Here is a 12452-nt window from a genome sequence, read left to right as displayed (position 1 = left end):
GCAAATGAAGTCAGTGTGGAGTATAATGTGGCATTTCTCAGAGCTTAACAGGTCTCTGACCAAAACCTCATAATTCTCTTTATAGTGACAGAAGCTTCTGGCAGGTAAGGCTGATGGAACAGTGCTGTTACCTTACTGACGGCCCTTCTGCCACTGGCGCCTGAGCAGATCCACAGTGCCTAAGCAGTTACCATACTTGGATGGCTTCCTTTCAGAAGGCCCTTAAAGTCTTCACACTCCTCTGGGCCTCTTGAGGAATCTTTTGTATCATGACAAGTATTTATCAAGCGAAACTTGTATGAGCATAGTGATACAGTTCTAACTCCCTTACATGTTTAGCTTTCTCAATACACCACAAAATCCAAATTCAGGATGTGGGATTCAGGATGAGGAAGAAACTGGATGGGCTGGAGGAGACAGACAGATGGCTAGAGAAGACACTGAATTGCCACTTTAGATGTGAAGTATGGCAAGTGTCTTGGGAATACCCAGGTGGTGATGCCCCACAAATGGCTGCCGACAAAGAATGTGGAGATCTGAAGAAGCCTAAGGTCAATGACGGAGACAGGGGACTTCAGCTGGAAGTTTGCACAGAGAGAAAATAAATGAAGAATTCACCCGTGTATGGAGTTACATGTGAAGGGGGAGGAGAAAGAGTGCAGTGAAAGAGCCTAAGAAAGAGGGACCAAATTAAGAAGAGGTGAATCATGAGAGCAGAAGGTTCTAAAGCCAAAAAGAGGTCAAAATTTCAAGGAAAGACCTGTCACCAGTGTCAAATACCACAGAGCAGCCAGCAAGGACAAGAACAGAAGAGAGGTCACCGGATTTGCAATCTACACATCACTGGTGACATTCCCAAGAGCAAAAGAGCAGAGTGATGTGGGAACTATTTCCTTCATGGTTTTGGCCAGAGTGTTTACTAATAAATCTCAGTTCCTTTTATAGCTCTGATTTACTTATTTCCTGTCAAGGATTACCGGTTCTCATATTGTATGTATGTTCATCGTTGAACATTAAGAAATTTTGCTTTGTGAAGGGCTGCCTCAGTAAGAATCAGAACTTAGCTGGCTGCCTTTTCTCCCTGTCCCTCAGCTTTCCCTCACACTCTAACTTCCAAGGGGACCCCAGTATTATTTTTCAGGGTTTGTGGTGCACTTGTGGTACACGGTGGCCACTCAAGGAAAGTTTGTTCAATGAATGTGAATGGAAGGACTTTAGGAAGTGGGTGGGATGAAAATCTTCTCCCACATAGCAAATATGTAATATTTACTACTAACATTTCAAAATTAAATATAATCCTTTACAGTTAAATATTAAATACAACCAGAGTACAGCTGTATGCTACAGCACAGCATGATGAAGTGCGGCCTTGGGAGTCAGACAGGCCTGAGGACTGAATCCCAGCTGAGGCACATTTCACGTCTGTGAAGAGGGGTCGTGCTCCTTCCTTCATAGGGCAATAGGAGGAACTGAACTAAATAACATATGTAAAGATCCGGTCACAGGGCCCTGCGCAGAGTAGCAGCGCGGTAACTGGTAGGAGTGGGTATCCGCATTAGCTATCAGTTAGCCATCCTGTAGGCTGTTGATTCAGACAAGACAGAAAACTACAGTAACTCTCTGTTAAAGGTGGGCCGGAAAACCTCACCGTTCATCTAGAGAGGTGTAATCACTCACATTTGCCTGAGCCGGTGCAACTCCAGCCAACCTATGGAAAGTAGGTGCGGTGAAGAAGGCCCTCTCAGTGCCACCTCAGCCACTTCTCTGACTTCTGACAGGTGAACAGCCTGCGTTAGGAAGTGTTCTTACACGTTTCAAAAAAAAAAAAAAAGAAAGAAAAATTTAAACATTGAAACTGTGCACTGGTAACCATGGAAACGTTGAAGTCCCGCCAGACGGCTCGGGCACGCTTCGCAAGGCATTAAGGTGGGGGTGGGATGGGCGCAAAGGGGAGAGAGGGAGGGGACCACACGTGCCGGGCTGCCAGATAAGGAAGCCTGCACCGTGAAGGCCACACATTTTAAAAGGCGGCATTTCTTCCCCGCCCCTCCGGCTCCCTGCCTAGCGAGCTGGACCGTCACCCTCCACGCCCCAGAGCGCGCGTCCCAGGCCTGGGCCCTCGGGGAGGATCCCGGCCCGAGGCGGCTTCCTGCCGCTGACCCCTCGCAACCCTTCCTCCCGCGGGGGGCGAGGTCTCCCCCGCCCGCAGGCCCCGCCCCGGCTCCGCCCCTCGGCCGCTGGCCCGGGGGCGACAAGGGGAGGAGCTCGGCGGCGGCGGCAGGAACCGCGCAGCGCACGCGAGCGCGCCCCGCAGCCTGGTGCCCGGCCGCCGCTCGGACTCCGCCGTGCCGTCCGCGGTGAGTACGGCGCGGCCCGACCGCTGTCCCCGGGCCGGAGCGCCGGCCGCCCTGGCCCCGGCGGGGTGCACGTGAGTCCGCGGCGCCCCGGGCACCTTCCCCGAGTCGGGCTGCGGAGCGCAGGGCGGCGCGGGGCGGGGATCCGGGGAAGGCCGAGGGGAAAATCGGGGACTGGTTCCTGGGGACTGACCCCTCCGCCCTGTCCCCGGCCTGTGCCGCGCGGAGGACAGGCGTCGGGGACCGGAAAGGGCTCTGCTCGGCCTTCCTTGCCGGGGCTGTGCGCGCCGCCCGGGGAGTCCACGCCGAGGTTACGCGGGCCTCGCCAGGGAGGCAGCGAGGCTGTGTGGGCCGCCCGGAGAGTCCACGCTGCGACTGTTCCGGCTGACTGTACTGCGGAGTCCTAACCTCGAGGAGGGTGTGCGGGCCTCACCAGGGAGTGCTCGTGGAGCTAGGGGTGGCGGGACAGGGAAATCCTCACTGAGGTTCGGACAGATCGGGGAGTCCACGCCAAGCGGTTAGGGGAGAATGGAGTGAGGGGGAAGAGACCCTCGGTGGAAGGCGTGGGGACAGAGCCCATCCTAATAGATTCGAGATCCAGGAACGACCACGGGCTGCCTTTTCTAACTCAGCCAGCACATCAGAACGGCACTTCTTCCTTCCTGCCACATAGGTAACCCTCCTTACAGGTGTGTGTGTGTGTTGCGGGGGGTGGGAGGAGGGAGTCCGGAACAGCCTCTAGGATAGCAGTTCTCAAACTTGGGGTGGCGGGGGGGAGGGAGCTCAAAAACCCCTTTACACTCTTAAAAAATTAGTATACTAAGGAGCTTTTATGTAGGTTATATATTTCAATATTTATATTTTCAAGTTATATATTTTCATATAACTGAAACGAATTTTTTACCATATTTAGTAATTCACTTAAACATAATAGTGGACCTATTATATGTTGACATAGTGTATTTTATGAAGATAACCGTACTTTTCAAAACAGAATATTACTGAGAAGAGTGGCACTGTATTATATTTTTGCAAATCTCTTTAATGTCAGGTTTAATAGACAGCAGCTAGATTCTTATATCTGCTTCTGCATGCAGCCTGTTGCAGTATTACATGTCATATAGCCTCTGGAAAGTTCCACTGTGTACTCCAGAAAATGTGAGTGAAAATGGCAAAAAGCATCTTGGTATTATTATGAAAGTGGTGTTGACCATGTGCATCCCTAGAGCTCCGTGCACCACACTTTGAGAGCCACTGGTGTAGGAAATGCTTCAGAGGCTTAAGTCATTGGGCCTGCTTCTTGCTTGTGATCCTTCCCCTGAACGGGAGCACACACCACACCATGCATGGATGATGGTTAACCTCTGGTAGTTGCAATCCAGCTTGACCTCACTCTGGAAACCAAGTACTAGGTTCCCACATGAGAGAGAATGAGCCCTGCTGGCCTCCTGAAAACTGGCAAGGCTCTCAGATGCCTTTGGTTATTTCTGTGCCTGCAGAGGTGACCTGTGTGTGTGTCCAGATTGTAGCAGTGATGTGGCACACAGGGCCCATGCGTTCAGAGATGTGTCCATGGGAAGCTTATGCCAAGTGGCGGGGGTGGGGGTGGGGAACGGTTGTGCAAGCGTTTTCAAGTGGTTGAGAAGTGATTTGCAAAAGAACAGGGAGGCGTGTTGTTGCCTTTGTTTCGTCCGTGATCATTTCTGTTCCATGATCATTTCTGTTCATGGTTGTGCAGCCCTGAGTTTATTGGAACATGATTCCCCAGTCTTGGTGCTCTTTCACTTTGCACTTTCAGAGGGGTGTCCCTGTGAGTGGCCCTCCCCCAGCCTCTGCCAGGGCCCAGTGTGCAGCATGCCAGTGTGTGGTACATGGGAACCCTCACTGGATTATTTTCTTGGCTTCTTGCTCTGTCAGCACAAGTTCCAGATAGAAATTACATACACATATATACATACACATATAGCCTTATAAATGTTTGGAAGCCAGACAAACCAAACTATTAACAGTAGCCAGTTCTGGGCAGTGGAATCAGAAGAAAGGCAGGGAACTTTTCCTTGTTACCCTTTGTGACACCGTATGTCTGCCTGTTTTGCAGCATTCATGTATTGCTTTTAACACGTGAAAACAAAACAAAAAACTAAAATCCCAACAATCTATACTTTTTCAAGGAAGATAGGATTATTTCTCTGCTAAGAATGTTACTACCACTCCCTCTCTCCCAATAAAACAAATTACTTTATCGCATCTCAATTCTAAACTAGTATATATTAGTATATAATAATTCAAAATAATATTGAGAGCCCTCTCAGATCAAAACATTTTATTGAACAGTGTTGTTTGACGTAAGCCCCTATTCGAGGTTAGAAGCACCAGATCAGACTGTTCTTTAATGGACTATTATGCAGCCCTTAAACTGATGTTGTAAAATGCTGTTTCATGAAATGTCATAAGAGTTTTAAAATTGAAAAACATGTTACCCAGGACTGCTTCTCAGTGATCCTACTGTTAGGAGGAGAGAGAGCATGTGCATGTATGTACAGATGTGCAGATGTGTGGACAGAGGCAAAGGTTGTGGCAAACGCTGAGTGGTGGGGTACAGTGGATTTTTAATTACCTTCACTTTGCTTATTAATATTTTCTAGCAAGTACTAAACTTGATATGACCAAAAATAACCCCCACAGTTACTTGTACATTGAGGACAACATAGTTGCCTTCATTTTTCTTCGAATGAATTACCACCAACGTGGCAGGTAGCAGATCCCTGCTACTCCCTTTCTCCCTGTGAGCAGTGGAGAAAGAAGTATGGAGCGAGTGGGATGGGGAACTGAAAACAGCCCTCAGTCACACTGTGCACACTGTGCAGTGTCTACTTCCCCCTGTGGAGTCAGCTCCAACCCTAGCCCTGCGGGCTCCCTCCAATTGACCCAGAGGTTAGAAAGTTCTTACCGGATTAGCACCATCACCTGAGAAGCCATCAGCTCACCATCTCCCCAGACTGACTGGTCTTCATTTCTTTTTTAGCCATTTTTAATGGAAAATTTCATACATCCAAGGAAGCAGAGACTATAAACCCTCACTTCAACAATTATGAACATTAGCATTTGGCCAGTCTTGTTTCATCTGGACCTTTCCTTTTTTCTCCTCTTCCAGGAGTCAGCATCTTCATTTTCAACTGTAGAAACTAACAAAAAAAGTATCTTTGTTGTGTCTTCCAGAAACAAGCATGTACTGACTGCTGTAACAAAATCTTAAAACTCTTCTGCCCTAATGTCAGCCCAGCTGAACCCCTGAGCAGACTTCGAACACTTGCTGTGTGGTCCCACTTCTCTGCTTCTGCATTCGCTCTCCTCTCTGCCTTCCAGACTGCATCAGTCTTCCCTCTTTCCTTCTTCTCCCAGTTCTCCTCTGTTAAGCCTTTCTCAGCTCCCCTAGTTATAGCTCTCTCTTTCCTCTCACCTCTCTTATGACCCTTAGCATATTGTAGTTCTTTTCAAGCTTATGTCAGTCTCCTGAGTCAGGTCGTAATCTTCATGTAAAACAAGGTTTTCCTTACCTCCCTTTCTCCTGTGCTGCTTAACAGTGCTTAATGCAAAGAAGATGCTCGAGAAATGGATGCTCAATTAATTTAAACTGATTCAGTTCATTGGAGAAAATTTTTGATTGCAGATGAAATACATCACATTCAAAGGGAAAATTTCAGATATTGCCTAGGGTCACGAACATTTTATCTCACCTGCAAGATTTTTAAAGTTTTAAAGAACTTCGACAAAAAGAATCTTCAATTTGGGCCAATATAAAAAAGACAACTTTTTCTTTTTTTTTTTGAGGAAAATATCTTTATGGTCTGTTGTCATTTTTTCATAGATCTGGAGCATTTAGGTCTTTTTTGATTCTAGAATGCTTTTTTCCCTCAGTAGGAAAGAGTGGCTCTGACAACATTTTAGAACATCTGTTGTGTTTTAAGATATAGGTTTAAATCATCAGTAAAAGAAATTGGCTACATTTAGGGTCTGCAAGCCCCATGAAGTAAGTTGGTATCAAGCTCATGAATAACAGTCGCTCACAGGTGCAGAGTTCCCAGTGTACACCATCTCTTCATCTACTGCCTTCTTTAATTATCACAGTGGCCCTTGTGAGCTGGGCAGAGCAGTGCAGGGCAGGCATTGATACCTTAAATCTGCAAAGAAGTAAACTGAGGTTTAGGCAGAGTGAATCTTGTCTATGGCAGAAAGTGGCAGAGTCTGATTTTAAGTGTAGTTTGGAAACCAGAGGGCTTTGGGATTGGATGTTGGGAACATGCAAAGACAGGAAACTCTCTCTAAGCATCACATGTATTTGGGAGCCAGACCAGGTTCTTGAAGTAAGTATATATATCCTAATGCATAGAACTATCAAAATGATATCACACTCTCTGAACCAATCACTTCCCAGATTCCTCAGGTTCTGCATTAGTCTTTGTCATAGAAGTTAATCCACTTTCTGATGAATTGGCAAGGCTGCTGTGCATGAGTGCTGGTGGGGTTCTCTCTCATTCTCTTTTTGTAATTTAAGGAGAACTCCGAGGAAGCCCATGTTTGAAGAGTGTGATTTGCCTGAGCTGTTGCTTAGATTGACGTGTATGGAACACTCAATTGTTCCTTAACCTCGTCATCCTTTCATGACCGTTACTGTAAAATTTCAAAGCAAAGTACACATTGTGGCCTAGTTCATGAAGAAGGTGTGTCGGTTTAAGAAAGTGTCCTCGTATAGAATTACCAGATTTGAATTTTGGGTTGAGAAGAGAAATAAATGAATCATTGTGGACAGTCAGTTACATGCAAGAGCTACACAGACACACTCAGGACGGTTCTGTGATAGTGGTGCGATCAAGACCAGCCTCCAGATTGGTTTCAAGAATTGCCATGTTTCACAAAACTCTTATTTGCTCAGATAAGGAATCAGCTACATTTTAAGGGCTGGTGATGCCTGGTGATGGGTTTTTGACATCCACCCATCAACCCTTTAAAAAGTTATCTGTCATACAAATTTTGCCAAAATCAAGGATATTTTAGGGAAAATTAGAGGTTGACTATCTAGTACATGCATATGTATCTCAGTTTGAAGATTGTTTTAAAGAGAGATTTAACTTTTTTAATCCATTTGGTTAATGTAGGTTTTGGATGAGGAGTGGTTATAAAATGCTATGCCTATTTGGAAGCAGCATGGTGCAAGGGAGTTGGCCCTGTCATCAGGAGGCCTGGGTTTGACTCCCAGCCTGGCCACTTACCAGCCACAGAGCATTGGCAAGTTAGTTACCCTCTCTGATCCTCAGTCTTTTCGTCTGTATAATAGGACGGTGGTCCCTGTCTCATAGTTGCTGAGGGACCATATTAGACAATGTGGATAAGGTATCTGGCACTGCACGGGCACTCAGCACATGTCAGCAGGCTGCAGTGCCTATGGAGTGATATAGCAACTCATGGCAGAATGCCTGTCCCAACCTCTCTCAGCCCAGGCCTCCTGAGCTCCAGGTCCACATGTGTTGCTGCCTGCTGTTCCTCATCATCCCAAATTCCTGTGTCAAAAACCGACATTCTGGTTCCCATTGTGGTCATTGGCTCTGCTACTTTGCCCAAATGGGGAACACAGGAGCTATCCCAGATCTCTCTTTTCTTCCTCACCCACCCGCAGTTCATTCCCCTTTCTTAACTCTCCCTGGGATCTCTTGCCCCTGCCCCCTTCTTCTGACTTGATGACTGTAATAACCTGCCTCCTTGACACCAGTCCAGCACCCTTCCCCTGAGTCAGCTCTTACCACTACCAGAGTGATCTCTGAAAAGCAAATCAGGTCTTGAAGATTCCAGCTTAGAATCTTTTAGGGTGCCTCCTTGCCTTCAGGGTAAACCCGAGCCTTTCTCAAGGTCCCTCATGATACGGACCCTGCTGCTCCCTTTTCCTCTCGTCTTAGCTCTGTCCATCACGAGCCCTGTCCTTCATCCACATGGAACTGCTTTATAACTCCCACAGGCTCACGCTTCTGCACCTTCACATGTTTTCTCTGCCCAGAATACTTTTTCCCTGACTTCCTCCCTCAGTGTAGCTCTGGAGGGCTCGTGCATGGTGTTGCCTGTTCCTAAAGGCCTTCCTGACTTCTTCCTATGGTGGATTAGGTGCCCTGCTAGATCTTAGTTCCCCGACCAGGGAGAGAACCCATGCCCCCTGCAGTGGAAGCACGGAGCCCTAATCATTGGACATCCAGGGAATTCCCCCAGATGCTTCTTTATCGCTTTCCATCCACCACTGCTGTAGCATGGACTGCTTTACACTGTCATAGCCCCCTGACCAGTCTGTGTGTGACTGAAGAGCGAGGGGGACTCTGATCTCTTTATCCCTTCAATGTCAAATCAGTGTCTATCATGTCACATGTATGAATGAATCTGCGTTAGTCCCTTTTCTTAGACAAGCCAGCGAGGCGCAGGTACCAGATGTGTCATAGTCAGATGCTGCTCTGATGCTTGTCACACCTTTGACCCAATGAAATGGCCGTTGCATTTAGATGCCATGCCACTGTGTGGACCGCTGAGATGGAACTAGAGCATCATTGCTTAAGAGCTGGGCTTAAGGCCAGATGGACCTGAGTTTGAGTTCCCTCTCGGCACAGCTGCAGCCTGGCTGCAGCGTCCCATCTGCTAACCACAAAGCTATAACCACTGCAGGGGAAAAAAAGTGCTGGTCAGAACACAGGAGCCTCAGGTCCTCCCGGCAGCTGCGTTTCTTCTGGAAAACCTCGAGCTTCTGGGAACTTTACTAGCATGAGTCATCATTCTTGGGTCTGAGCAGTGCTAAAGTGGGTGGGGGTAGATGTTTCACCTCAGAAACATGGTGAATTCATGGAGAGAAATGCTGCCCTGTGAGACCTTTGGCAGCCTAACACCCAGCCTTTTGTGGTGACACTCTTTCTAACTCCTAAATTTGAGTTAGGTTTGTTACCAAGGATCTATGAAATGAGTTCAGAGCTTGAGGAAATCACGCCACTCTTAAAGGATGGCTAGTGGCCAGGCCTGCTCTGTCATGCTATTAACAACTACAGTTGCTGCTCCCCTCTCCCCCTACTCTAGGAACTTAGATGCAGTAGGACTTGGTTGGGTCTCTGCAGGCATCATTTTTGAAGCCCTGCTGGTGACAGTGGATTGCTTCAGGGTAGTCTGAGAAGGGGCTGAGGACTGGATGAGACACCTGGTTCTGAGGGGGTCCGGCTCTGATTCTTCCTTTACTTTCTGGACAAATGTTTTTGTTTGGTTTGGGGTTTTTTTGTTTGAATTATTTATTTACTGCCTGCGTTGGGTCTTCGTTGCTGCATGCGGGCTTTCTCTAGTTGCAGCGAGCAGGGGCTACACCTTGTTGCACTTTCTGGGCTTCTAATTGCAGAGGGGTCTCTTGTTGTGGAGCACGGGCTCTAGGCACGCTGGCTTCAATAGTTGTGGCACTCAGACTCTATAGTTGTGGCTCACGGCCTCTAGAGCACAGGCTCAGTAGTGGTGGCATACAGGCTTAATTGCTTCGTGGCATATGGGATCTTCCCGGCCCAGGGATGGAACCTGTGTCCCCTGCATTGGCAGGTGGATTCTTAACCACTGTGCCGCCAGGGAAGCTCCTGCACAAATGTTTCATGATCCCGCAATGACTTTCCTTTCTCAGTGCATCTCCAGAATAATAAATCTGAAGTTCACCAAGACTTTTTGTGAAACTCTCTATTAGTCCATAATGATACCAGAAAATAGAAATAACTATTTCTGTTCTTTGGAGTTTGTGTTACTGCAGTTAATTTAAAAATGAGCTTAAAGGATGTGTCAGGTAAGCCTTCTCTTTTGGGAACTGCATATGATGTAGTGCTACCTTGGCCAATGAGCCTGGAATAGGGGAGCCTCAGAGACAGGGGCTGCTTGGTAAGACAGTGCCATGGTCACAGCTCTGGTCCCCCAGATCCTGACCACTGCCTTTGGGAGTGGTTGTGCACATCTGCTGAGTGAGTCATGATCATTTTTATGATACATCCTGAAAATTTTCAGTGTTACTTAATGAACTTCAGGGAAACAGAAGGGTTAGATTTCAGGAAGTAGCTACTTTTTAAATGACAACCTAATGTTTTCATATTATGAGTTAATAGCTTACCAAACCTAAATTCAAATGTTGTAAATGTACACTTTAAACCAAGTGTAGAGTGAGGAGAGTACTTTGTAGTTTGTCCTTAGAGTTCCTGCAGTGGCTGACTCTGCTACTCCCCAGCTCGATCTTTTCCTCTTCTGCCTTCGCTCACCCTGCTCTGGCCTCCTCCCTGTCCCTCAGACCCACCTCAGGGCCTTTGCCTATGATCTGACCATTCCTCCAGATTGTGCTGAGCTTGTTTACTTCCTTCAAGGTTGTTCTCAAGTGGCTACACATCAGTGAGCCACTTTGATCTCCTGATACCCTTCATGGCTGACACTCCCTACTGCCCTGTCCTGCTTTATCCGCAGAACTGGTCACAGTCTGACATTCTGCTTCTATGTTTGTTTGTTCGTTTAGTCTGTCTCCCTCCACTGAAATGGAAGCACCATGAGGGGGCTTTGTCATCCCTGGTGCCTAAAACAGTTCCCGGCACATATTACACAGTCAACGTAAATATGTGTTAAACAAATGAATGAATGAATCATAGAATTTTTTCACCCAGGAGGGACTTTTTAGATCATCAAGTAACCTTAAGTTACAAACTGGGAAACTGAGGCACAGAAAGGCTATGTGGCTTATTCGGAATGAAACCAAATCATTTATAAACTGTTACAGCTCTTTTAAAAACTCTAGGAATATGTGTGGAGCATTCTGGGCACTGGTCCAGGATAAGACAAAAGAGTGAAAACAGACTGATAACTTAAAATTTTACAAAAAGCGACAAGTTATTGTGTGACAAGTTATTGTATGCCAGAGCTGTTTAAAGGCAGAGTCTTGTTGACTTTTGTTGTATAAAATGCACCTTGCATTAATTATTGCCCAAGAAAAACGTGTTGATGGATTTGGTTATATTGTTATAAAGCCATTCTTTCTCCAGGACCCTCCTTCTGCACTGAGTCAGGAGGGAAAGGGGCAGGGCACAACCTTTAAAAGAATGACATATCCTGAGGATATGACAAAAAGTGGTTAGAACTGACTAGGTCCAAGATGGCAGAAGATTTGACTTCCTGTAGACCTAGGCCTCATTATACGCTTATTGTAATACATTAGCATATGCTAAACAACACAACCACAGGTGCCATGACAGTTCCAAGGCTGACCATAAAAGGCCAAAAAGTGGGTGGTGCCCCAATTCCTGGAAATCCCCGCCCCTGCTCCGAGATAGTTAAAATATTCCTCCCACTCGTTAGCCTATGGAATTACCCAGCCCATAAAAACGAACCATCCCCACACCTCCCGGGCTGCTCTCACTTTCTAAGAGGTGCCCTGGGGCTACCTCTTAGCCTCTGAGACAGCCCACATTCTGTCTATGGAGTGTGTATCTCTCTAAATAAACCCGCTTTCACTTTACTATGGCTCGCTCACTTGGCCACCCGTCCCAGGGACCTCAGACCTGGGACATGACCATCCTCTCAGGCCCCTTTTTTCCTACAACAGCACTACTCTCTCTCTCTTTTTTTTTCCTTTTTTTTTCTTTTTCATTCTTTTGCAAAATAGACAATTGCACTTATGGCTTTTCCTTTAAAATCCTTTTGGTTACAGGTATCACATTTCAGAGGTTTTTGTGTTGTTTTTGGTGTGTGTGTGTTGTTTTTTTGGTCTGTTTTTCAATACTTTTATGAGCAGCAAAGAAGTGACTTAGTCTCTGGGAAAATTCAGAGATATTTAGCTATTCCAGTTTCTCAGATGCATCTGCATCAAATAAAGCAAGGAACTAATATTTCGAGCTCTCTACTTTGTAAAAAGAGCGTTGACAAGCCATGGTGGTTTGCTGGCCTGAACAGTTCTGACCTCAATCTTGTTTATATTTACATAGACATCCTTGGAATCTCATTTTTGACAAAAAGTTGTTTATAAGTAGCATAATGTTTAGATACACAACAGTCAGTTTGGGAGTGGAACCAATT

The 12452-nt window shown here is 46.5% G+C and overlaps 1 protein-coding gene across 5 annotated transcripts in view; it reads left to right on the top strand.

Annotated features, from left to right (window-relative positions):
• The window catches only part of ACO1 (aconitase 1), a 132629-nt gene that overhangs the window by 70970 nt on the left and 49207 nt on the right, over nt 1-12452 (top strand). The window contains exon 1 of one of the 5 annotated variants that reach the window (XM_057720318.1): nt 2131-2357. The exons of 1 other annotated variant lie outside the window; for it this stretch is intronic. The gene's annotated coding sequence lies outside the window, so the exon portion shown is untranslated. Of the gene's footprint in view, nt 1-2130; nt 2429-2512; nt 3044-12452 lie in introns of those variants that run through there. 3 more of the 5 variants (XM_057720321.1, XM_057720320.1, XM_057720322.1) reach the window with 3 other exon arrangements.

The sequence above is a fragment of the Hippopotamus amphibius genome, chromosome 2 (genome assembly GCF_030028045.1).
Source record: "Hippopotamus amphibius kiboko isolate mHipAmp2 chromosome 2, mHipAmp2.hap2, whole genome shotgun sequence".
NCBI lineage: Eukaryota > Metazoa > Chordata > Mammalia > Artiodactyla > Hippopotamidae > Hippopotamus > Hippopotamus amphibius.
The sequence above is the reverse complement of the archived record's forward strand: the minus strand, read 5'-3'. Positions and strand labels throughout refer to the sequence as shown.